Source organism: Acyrthosiphon pisum, chromosome X, assembly GCF_005508785.2.
Source record: "Acyrthosiphon pisum isolate AL4f chromosome X, pea_aphid_22Mar2018_4r6ur, whole genome shotgun sequence".
Classification (NCBI taxonomy): domain Eukaryota; kingdom Metazoa; phylum Arthropoda; class Insecta; order Hemiptera; family Aphididae; genus Acyrthosiphon; species Acyrthosiphon pisum.
The window spans coordinates 38,812,367-38,820,515 of record NC_042493.1 but is presented as its reverse complement, the minus strand read 5'-3'; the positions used below and the strand labels follow the sequence as shown (position 1 = coordinate 38,820,515).

At 29.8% G+C, this 8,149-nt stretch overlaps 1 long non-coding RNA gene across 1 annotated transcript; it reads right to left on the bottom strand.

Moving 5' to 3' along the window:
- Positions 1-1,600: 1,600 nt before the first annotated feature.
- Positions 1,601-2,143, bottom strand: LOC115033299. The gene is made up of 3 exons (XR_003838633.1): positions 2,073-2,143; positions 1,918-1,989; positions 1,601-1,827 (listed from the first exon to the last, which is right to left on the bottom strand). It is a non-coding gene; the product is annotated as an uncharacterized LOC115033299 (long non-coding RNA).
- Positions 2,144-8,149: the final 6,006 nt, after the last annotated feature.

Below are 8,149 nucleotides of genomic sequence, written 5' to 3'. Positions count from 1 at the left end.
TAGTCCGCTTAGAGAGCATCACTGACGGATTTACAACAGAACAGGGATGTCAGGAGTCTTACCCTCGGCCACGATGACGAAAGATGTGGCACCATTGTAGAGGTCCCGGACTATCTGGGGCAACCACTCACCAGCTCCACAGTTCTGGATGACTGTCTCCAATGCCAATTGGGGGATATCCCCGAACGCGTCAGATACGTCGAGATAGCCTTCTCCAGATCGCGGTTTAATGTTTTTGTATTAATATTGATTTTTACATACATTTTATATCTGACTGATGAATATCTAATTTCAATATTATACTTAAGTAATAATCTATGTTTGAGCTCTCCCCTTTGGATAGTGACGACTGCTGTGCTTCCGGTTCAACAATGGGTATCTCTAAAACATAATGATTAAGTATTAATATTGGTTTTTACATACATTTTATACCTGACTGATAAATATCTAATATACAATATACTTACGACATTATCTATTTTTGAGCTCTCCCCGTTGGATGGTGACGACTTCTGTGCTTCCGGTTCAACAATGGATGTCTATAAAACATAATGTTTAAGTATATTAATATTGATTTTTACATACATTTTATACCTGACTGATGTATATCTAATTTCAATATACTTACATAATAATCTATGTTTGAGCTCCCCCTTTGGAAGATGATGACTGCTGTGCTTCCGGTTAAACAATGGGTGTCTATAAAACATAATGTTTGAGTATTTATATTGATTTTTACAAGCATTTTATATCTGACTGATAAATATCTAACTTCATTATACTTAAGTAACAATCCAAGTTTGTTCTCTTCCCTTTGGATGATGATGACTTCTGTGCTTCCGATTCAACAATGGGTATCTATAAAACATAATGTTTAAGTATTAATATTGATTTTTACATACATTTTATATCATGTCTGATAAATATCTAATATACAATATACGTACGTCATAATCCATGTTTGATCACTTCCCTTTGGATGATGACGACTGCCGTGCTTTCGATTGAACAATGGGTATCTGTAAAACATAATTTTTAAGTATTAATATTGATTTTTACATACATGTTTTACCTGACTGATAAATATCTAATATACAATATACTTACGTCATAATATATGTTTTAGCTCTTCCCTTTGGATGATCACAACTTCTGTGCTTCCGGTTCAACAATTGTTATCTGTAAAATATAATGTTTCATTATAAATATTAATTTTTACATACATTTTATATCTGACTGATAAATATCTAACTTCAATATACTTAAGTAATAATCCTTGTTAGAGCTCTCCCCTTTGGATGGTGACGACTGCTGTGTTTCCGGTTCAACAATTGGTATCTGTAAGACATAATGTTTCATTATAAATATTAATTTTTACATACATTTTATATCTGACTGATGTATATCTAATTTCAATATACTTACATAATAATCTATGTTTGAGCTCCCCCTTTGGAAGATGATGACTGCTGTGCTTCTGGTTCAACAATTGGTATCTGTATTTGTAAAACATAATGTTTTAGTATTAATATTGATTTTTACATACATTTTATACCTGACTGATAAATATCTAATATACAATATACTTTAAACAATATCTATCTTTGAGCTCTCCCCTTTGGATGATGACGACTGCTGTGCTTCCGGTTAAACAATGGGTGTCTATAAAACATAATGTTTCATTATAAATATTAATATTATTTACATACATTTTATATCTGACTGATGAAAATCTAATTTCAATATTAAACTTAAGTAATAATCTATGTTTGAGCTCTCCTCTTTGGATAATGACAACTTCTGTGCTTCCGTTTCAACAATGGGTGTCTATAAAACATAATGTTTAAGTATATTAATATTGATTTTTACATACATTTTGTACCTGACTGATAAATATCTAATATACAATATACGTACGTCACAATCCATGTTTGAGCACTTCCCTTTGGATGATGACGACTGCCATGCTTCCGATTCAACAATGGGTAACTGTAAAACAGAATGTTTAAGTATTAATATTGATTTTTAAATACATTTTAATTCTGACTGATGAATATCTAATTTCAATATACTTAAGTAATAATCCTTGTTAGAGCTCTCCCCTTTGGATGATGACAACTTCTGTGCTTCCGTTTCAACAATGGGTGTCTATAAAACATAATGTTTAAGTATATTAATATTGATTTTTACATACATTTTATACCTGACTGATAAATAAATAATATACAATATACTTACGTCATAATCTATGTTTTAGCTCTTCCCTTTGGATGATCACAACTTCTGTGCTTCCGGTTCAACAATTGTTATCTGTAAAATATAATGTTTCATTATAAATATTAATTTTTACATTCATTTTATATCTGACTGATAAATATCTAACTTCAATATACTTAAGTAATAATCCTTGTTAGAGCTCTCCCCTTTGGATGGTGACGACTGCTTTGCTTCCGTTTCAACAACGGGTATCTGTAAGACATAATGTTTGAGTATTAATATTGATTTTTACATACATTTTATACCTGACTGATATATATCGAATTTCAATATACTTACGATATTTAAATACGGTACATGCGTAGTGGTATATGCTGTGTACAAAGTTTCATAATTTTTGGTAAGTTTTTAGGTTTATGATATTTCTGCGACGGGCGACCCGGAGGTGAAATTCTATGCTATGGCCCCATATCAGTAAATTAGGCAGTACCCACTATAACAGTGCATTTTTTAAGCTAGTAAACTGGGCGACACACAATTTATTAAAGAAGAATTTTTATTCTATGTAAAAAAATAGATAATTCTGATAATATTAGTTAATACTTAATGATGACAAAACATTTTGTGGTAGATCTAGGTAGGTACATATAACAATGGCCATAATATTATCGATATTAAATACAAAATGTATTGTAGAATATGATAAAATTAATTATAATAATATTTATAACAATAAGCCTAAACTTCCAAAATGTGTAAAAATAGCCACCAATAACAATTCACGAGACGACTGCGGTCTGCGACGACGGACGAGCTATGGTCGACGGTTCACGGTATTGTCAATAATATTAATTTATAGTTATTTAAAATATTTTGCCTTGCATTGTGACAACTACTGACGACGTCCGTTAACCGTGGCTGCATAGCAATAATAAGAATTGCTATCGATTAACTAAAATCAAGACCACCGATAACTGGTAAGTACCTTAATAACAGTTATAGATTAATATTTAATTATATTATGTATACTTAATACATAATACTTTAATAGTATAATACCATTGTTTATAAATACCAGTATTTATAATACATTTATAATACATAATGGAAAATAATGGAAATAATAAAAACATTTAAATTATGATTTTATATATGATGGCTAGCTGGTTTTTTTTCTGAATATACAATAATCATACTTTCTAGTATTAAATATCGAATGCAATATATTATATCAATGGGTTATGGCCTTATGGGTCACAGAAAAATCTCTTTATTTAAATTGACCGTATTATTAATTATTATTGTACAGCAGTCGTGATTACCAAACCCTTATTGTCACCATTAATTTCATAATTTTAAGATGATCTATGATACGATATATTTTTATAATACAAAATCATAATTTAAATAGTTAATAATTTTCTATAAAGAATATAGGTAGTAGTTTAAAGAGTATAGGTGTAGTATATAATATACATTTTATAAGCAATTTTCAATTAATAATTCTTTAATTATTACATTTTAGCTTAATTCAAATTCAAATCACTATGGCTAAACGTATTACAGACTTTTTTGGAGTACCCTAAATAAAACAAAAACCATCTAATCCTGAATCTTATATTTTACCTCAACATTTACCAGCTGAAACTTCAAATTCTAATACTTATTTTACTATAAATCAAGTAGAGCCAGTAGAGGGTATAATTGATTGTCCTCCATCGAGTTCTTCATCTTCATTCTCTACAATTGAGCCCGTTGAGGTAGGTACCACTTCATGTTTCTAATTCGAACAGCGTTAATTTAGAATGGTACAAAGGGTCCAAGTTAGATGCTGATTGGTTAATTCAAACATTTGAATTTTTAAAAAAAGTAAAATTAGGAAAACGATCAGGTATTCAATGTATTTTATGTTTTAATCACATTTCACAAGCTAAAAAGTTGTCTCGCAACGGACAAGTTCCAATAGCCGACGGGGTTAGATGTGATGGAAAAAAAGAATTTATGAGAATTATAGACCATTTAAATAGTGACGCTCATAACGCTGCATGTTGTGCAGAAAAAACTCAGCTACTTTGGATGTCACAATCAGATAAACATCCTTGGGTAAAACTTTTAAAATCTCACGAGTCGGAAGTTGTTACCAATTTAATTGAGTTGGCTATTGACGTTCATAACGACAGTAAAATAATGACCTTGTCTGGAGACTGATTATTATCCTGGAGGTAAGGAGAGAGAACTAAATAAGTTTTTAGAGGATAAAATATCCGATAACAGTGATGAAATAAACAATGACACTAAGAATCATAGAAAAGTTCGGAATGTATATGTTTCTACGAAGCGCTGTGTAACCAGCGTTAGAACGGAAATAGTCAAAAGCGCAAAGGAATTTTTAAGTAATAGACTTGCCGATGATCAATCAAGTATTATACAACGATTTACAACTTTTTTAAATGCGCGATCGCCTCAAGATACAATCAAAGCGATAAGATGTGACATTGAAGGTATTTTCGGTAATGAAAATGTAACAACTTTTTGTGACGAAGTTATTGGTTTGTATGCAACAGACAAACTTCCGTGTCCTATTAACATTACAGACCCAACAGAAAAATTATATTACTATTTAAAAATAAGCAGCTCAACGAATTTTTTTGCAAAAGTGGTACAAGCATATGCCACAATAACACCACATAGTTGTGGACCAGAACGTGCTGTATCTTGCCACACTATATTGAAAACCAATAAACAGTCTTGCTATTCGAGGGATGCAATTAATAGTAGGATGTATATTGCTCTAAATAGCACGGGAACAGCGAATTTCGATCCTAGACCAGCAGTGGCTACGTTTCTAAGAAAAAAGGAACGACGTTACAATCTTCCAGACCAAGAAACATATAAAAATCGTTCATTCATAAAAAAGTTTTTTGAAAAATAGTATATGATATTTTGAAGTCTAAATATAATTTGTTTTTGTTAATATTTTTTTCAATTCATAGAATAAACAAGTGATTATATTATAATACTATTAGATTATATAATTTAATATTTATTTATATATAATATTAATAAAATTATCTTCTATTAAATAAATTATGACTTTTTTATAACTTTTAACTACCTACCAATTACTTCTTTATTTTTAATAATTATGAGGGGTAAACATGAATTTATTACCTACTATAATTGACTATCTATTTTGAGTAAGCATATTTTTGTCGCCTAGTCAAAAATCCTTAAAAAATGCACTGCACTATAATAATATACTTTTTCAATTTAATAAAATTCATTTTTACATTTAGGGTTTAATTGTAAACATATACAATACTATTGGTTTATAGTACTTAAGCTTTAAAAATTAAATTATATTCATAAGTTTAAGTCCATTAAAAATATCTATCATTTTTGGTGCACTTTCATATGATGTTGGCCGGTCACTTTCCTCATGGAGAATTCTATTTTAAAATTTAAATAAATATTGTGATCCAACTTTAATATAATTGCTAATCAAAAACAGATTTGTAATGCCAATTTAAAAATATTAAGTGTGAATGCACTGTATCCCGGTAGTACACATGAGAGCCACATTTGGAACAATTGTAATGTACTACCGATAGTTCAAGAATTAAGCAGATACAATCAATGTTTCTATCTTCTGGGTTCATTGTAAAATATAATAAATCTTGTAAAATTTACATTTAGAGATATTTATTTTTTATTACTTTATAAAATATATATTTATATATATATTGTTGATGATTTGTCTATGAACTTTAAATAAATGTACACAAACAACTTATTAATTTATGTATAAAGCGGACTGTATATTTAAGTTGGTTTAACAACATGGTGTCACAGTGACTTTTCTAAAGGTACCTAACTTAATTCATGACTGACTACGAATAAAAGATAAAACATAATTGACATAAAGTTTACGGGTGCTGCCAACGCAGCACCACTATCACAAACATTAGCTTAATTATATACCACCCGTTGAAGGAGGTCTTCAACTAACAATATAATAATAAGTAGCCTTATAATAACTCAAATTTGATATGACATGAATAAATGTATTAATAATGCTTAATTTGACATAAAAAATATAATAACACATTTTTTTAAACTTGTTATATATAGGATAATACAAAATGTTTAATCAATAGGAACTTTACTACGTTTAACGACGGGACGTTCAAGTGTTGTTTGCGCAGTCTTGACTGTGGCTACACGCACTACTCTATCAGTCCCTGGGTGGAGGTGAATGATTCGGCCGACCATCCAGTGAGATGGTGGAATATTGTTTTCTTTTATTATGACTAAGTCACCAATATTGATATTAGGACATTGTCTGTGCCATTTTCCTCGTTGTTGAAGTGATGTGATGTAGTCGTTTGACCAACGTTTCCAAAATGATCGAACCATTGATTGCACTCCGCTCCATCTTTGCAATTTGTTCATTTGCCTATTAGCATTGTCTTGCTCAATGGGTAAGAGAATGGAATCACCAACCAAAAAATGTGCTGGAGTCAGAGGTCTTTCATCATTTGGATCATTGGACTGTGAAGTTATTGGTCTTGAGTTGAGACAAGCTTCAATCTGGGAAAGAAGAGTAGCAACTTCTTCAAAGGCCCATAACTCTATGCAAGTGGTATTTTACTGACTTCACACAAGCTTCCCACAGTCCATCCATATGTGGAGCATTTGGTGGTATGAAATGCCACTCAATATTATCAGGTAGGCATATTTGAGCAATTTTTTTCTTTATTTTTGATTACCCATTCATGAAGTTCTGTTAAGCTTCTAGCTGCTCCGACGAAGTTTTTTCCGTTATCACAGTAAATTTGTTTGCACATTCCTCTTCTTGATATGAACCGCTTGAGTGCTGCAGTGAATGCGTTGGAAGTAAGGCCACTCACAAGTTCAAGATGCACTGCTTGGACCTTAACCTTCAATTCCAGAAATTACTTTTTTCTCTCCAACAAAACCTATAACAACGTTTTTTGGCTTAAAAAATAAATGATTTGTTTCTAAAAATTGTAAACGTTGATACTCAGTATTTAATTTAGAAAATGGATTTTCTAATACATTAAAAATTATTTAATTTTATTTAACTTCAAATTTGTCTAAATGTGGCATTACTTCAGCTTTTTAAAATAGATAAAATACCAGATTAAAACAATTCGGTGGCGCCAACAACTATTTCTTGCATTAATGATTCAGTTACATTAGATTTAGTAAGCAAATTTGTGATAAATTGTATTGCACAATCTCTTACAATTTCTCCAATAGGTATGGTATATAATATGTAGTAATATAATATAACATGTCTATTATATGTATAATATAAGTAATTTATAAAATGATAGATACTTAAATAATATAATGAAATAAACATGTAATAGAAAAACATGTATAGATTTTGTTTATTTTATTTTTTTCATTTTTACCAGTACTTTTATTATATTAAATTAATAGAAATAATATATAGTAATATTGTACAAAAACGATTTTGAATGAAAAAACATAATGTTACATACCTAATAATAATTAGTTATTAAGGAATATATTATAGTTAAAATAGTTATATTACCTAGTTACATAATTAGTTATATAATATAGTGATACAATTTTATTATGCAGTTGTTTCACAATATTATTATTATTTTTCATAGTATAACTATTGATCGATAGTTTCATTACGTAAATAATTGAAATAATTTACGAAGTTCTCTCTAACAGAAGTAGATGCAATACGTCTTGATCTCTCTCTTCTTCGTTGTGTATTAAAAAACACATTAGTAGGTGAAATAGCGTCTTCTTCTTCTGGTTCGTTTTCAATTGTAAAGGTACTTCGGAGATAATTGTGCAAACAACAAGCTGCCTTGACAACATGTTCTGCAGTATCTACTTTTAATTCAATAGGTCTAAAAAAGACTCG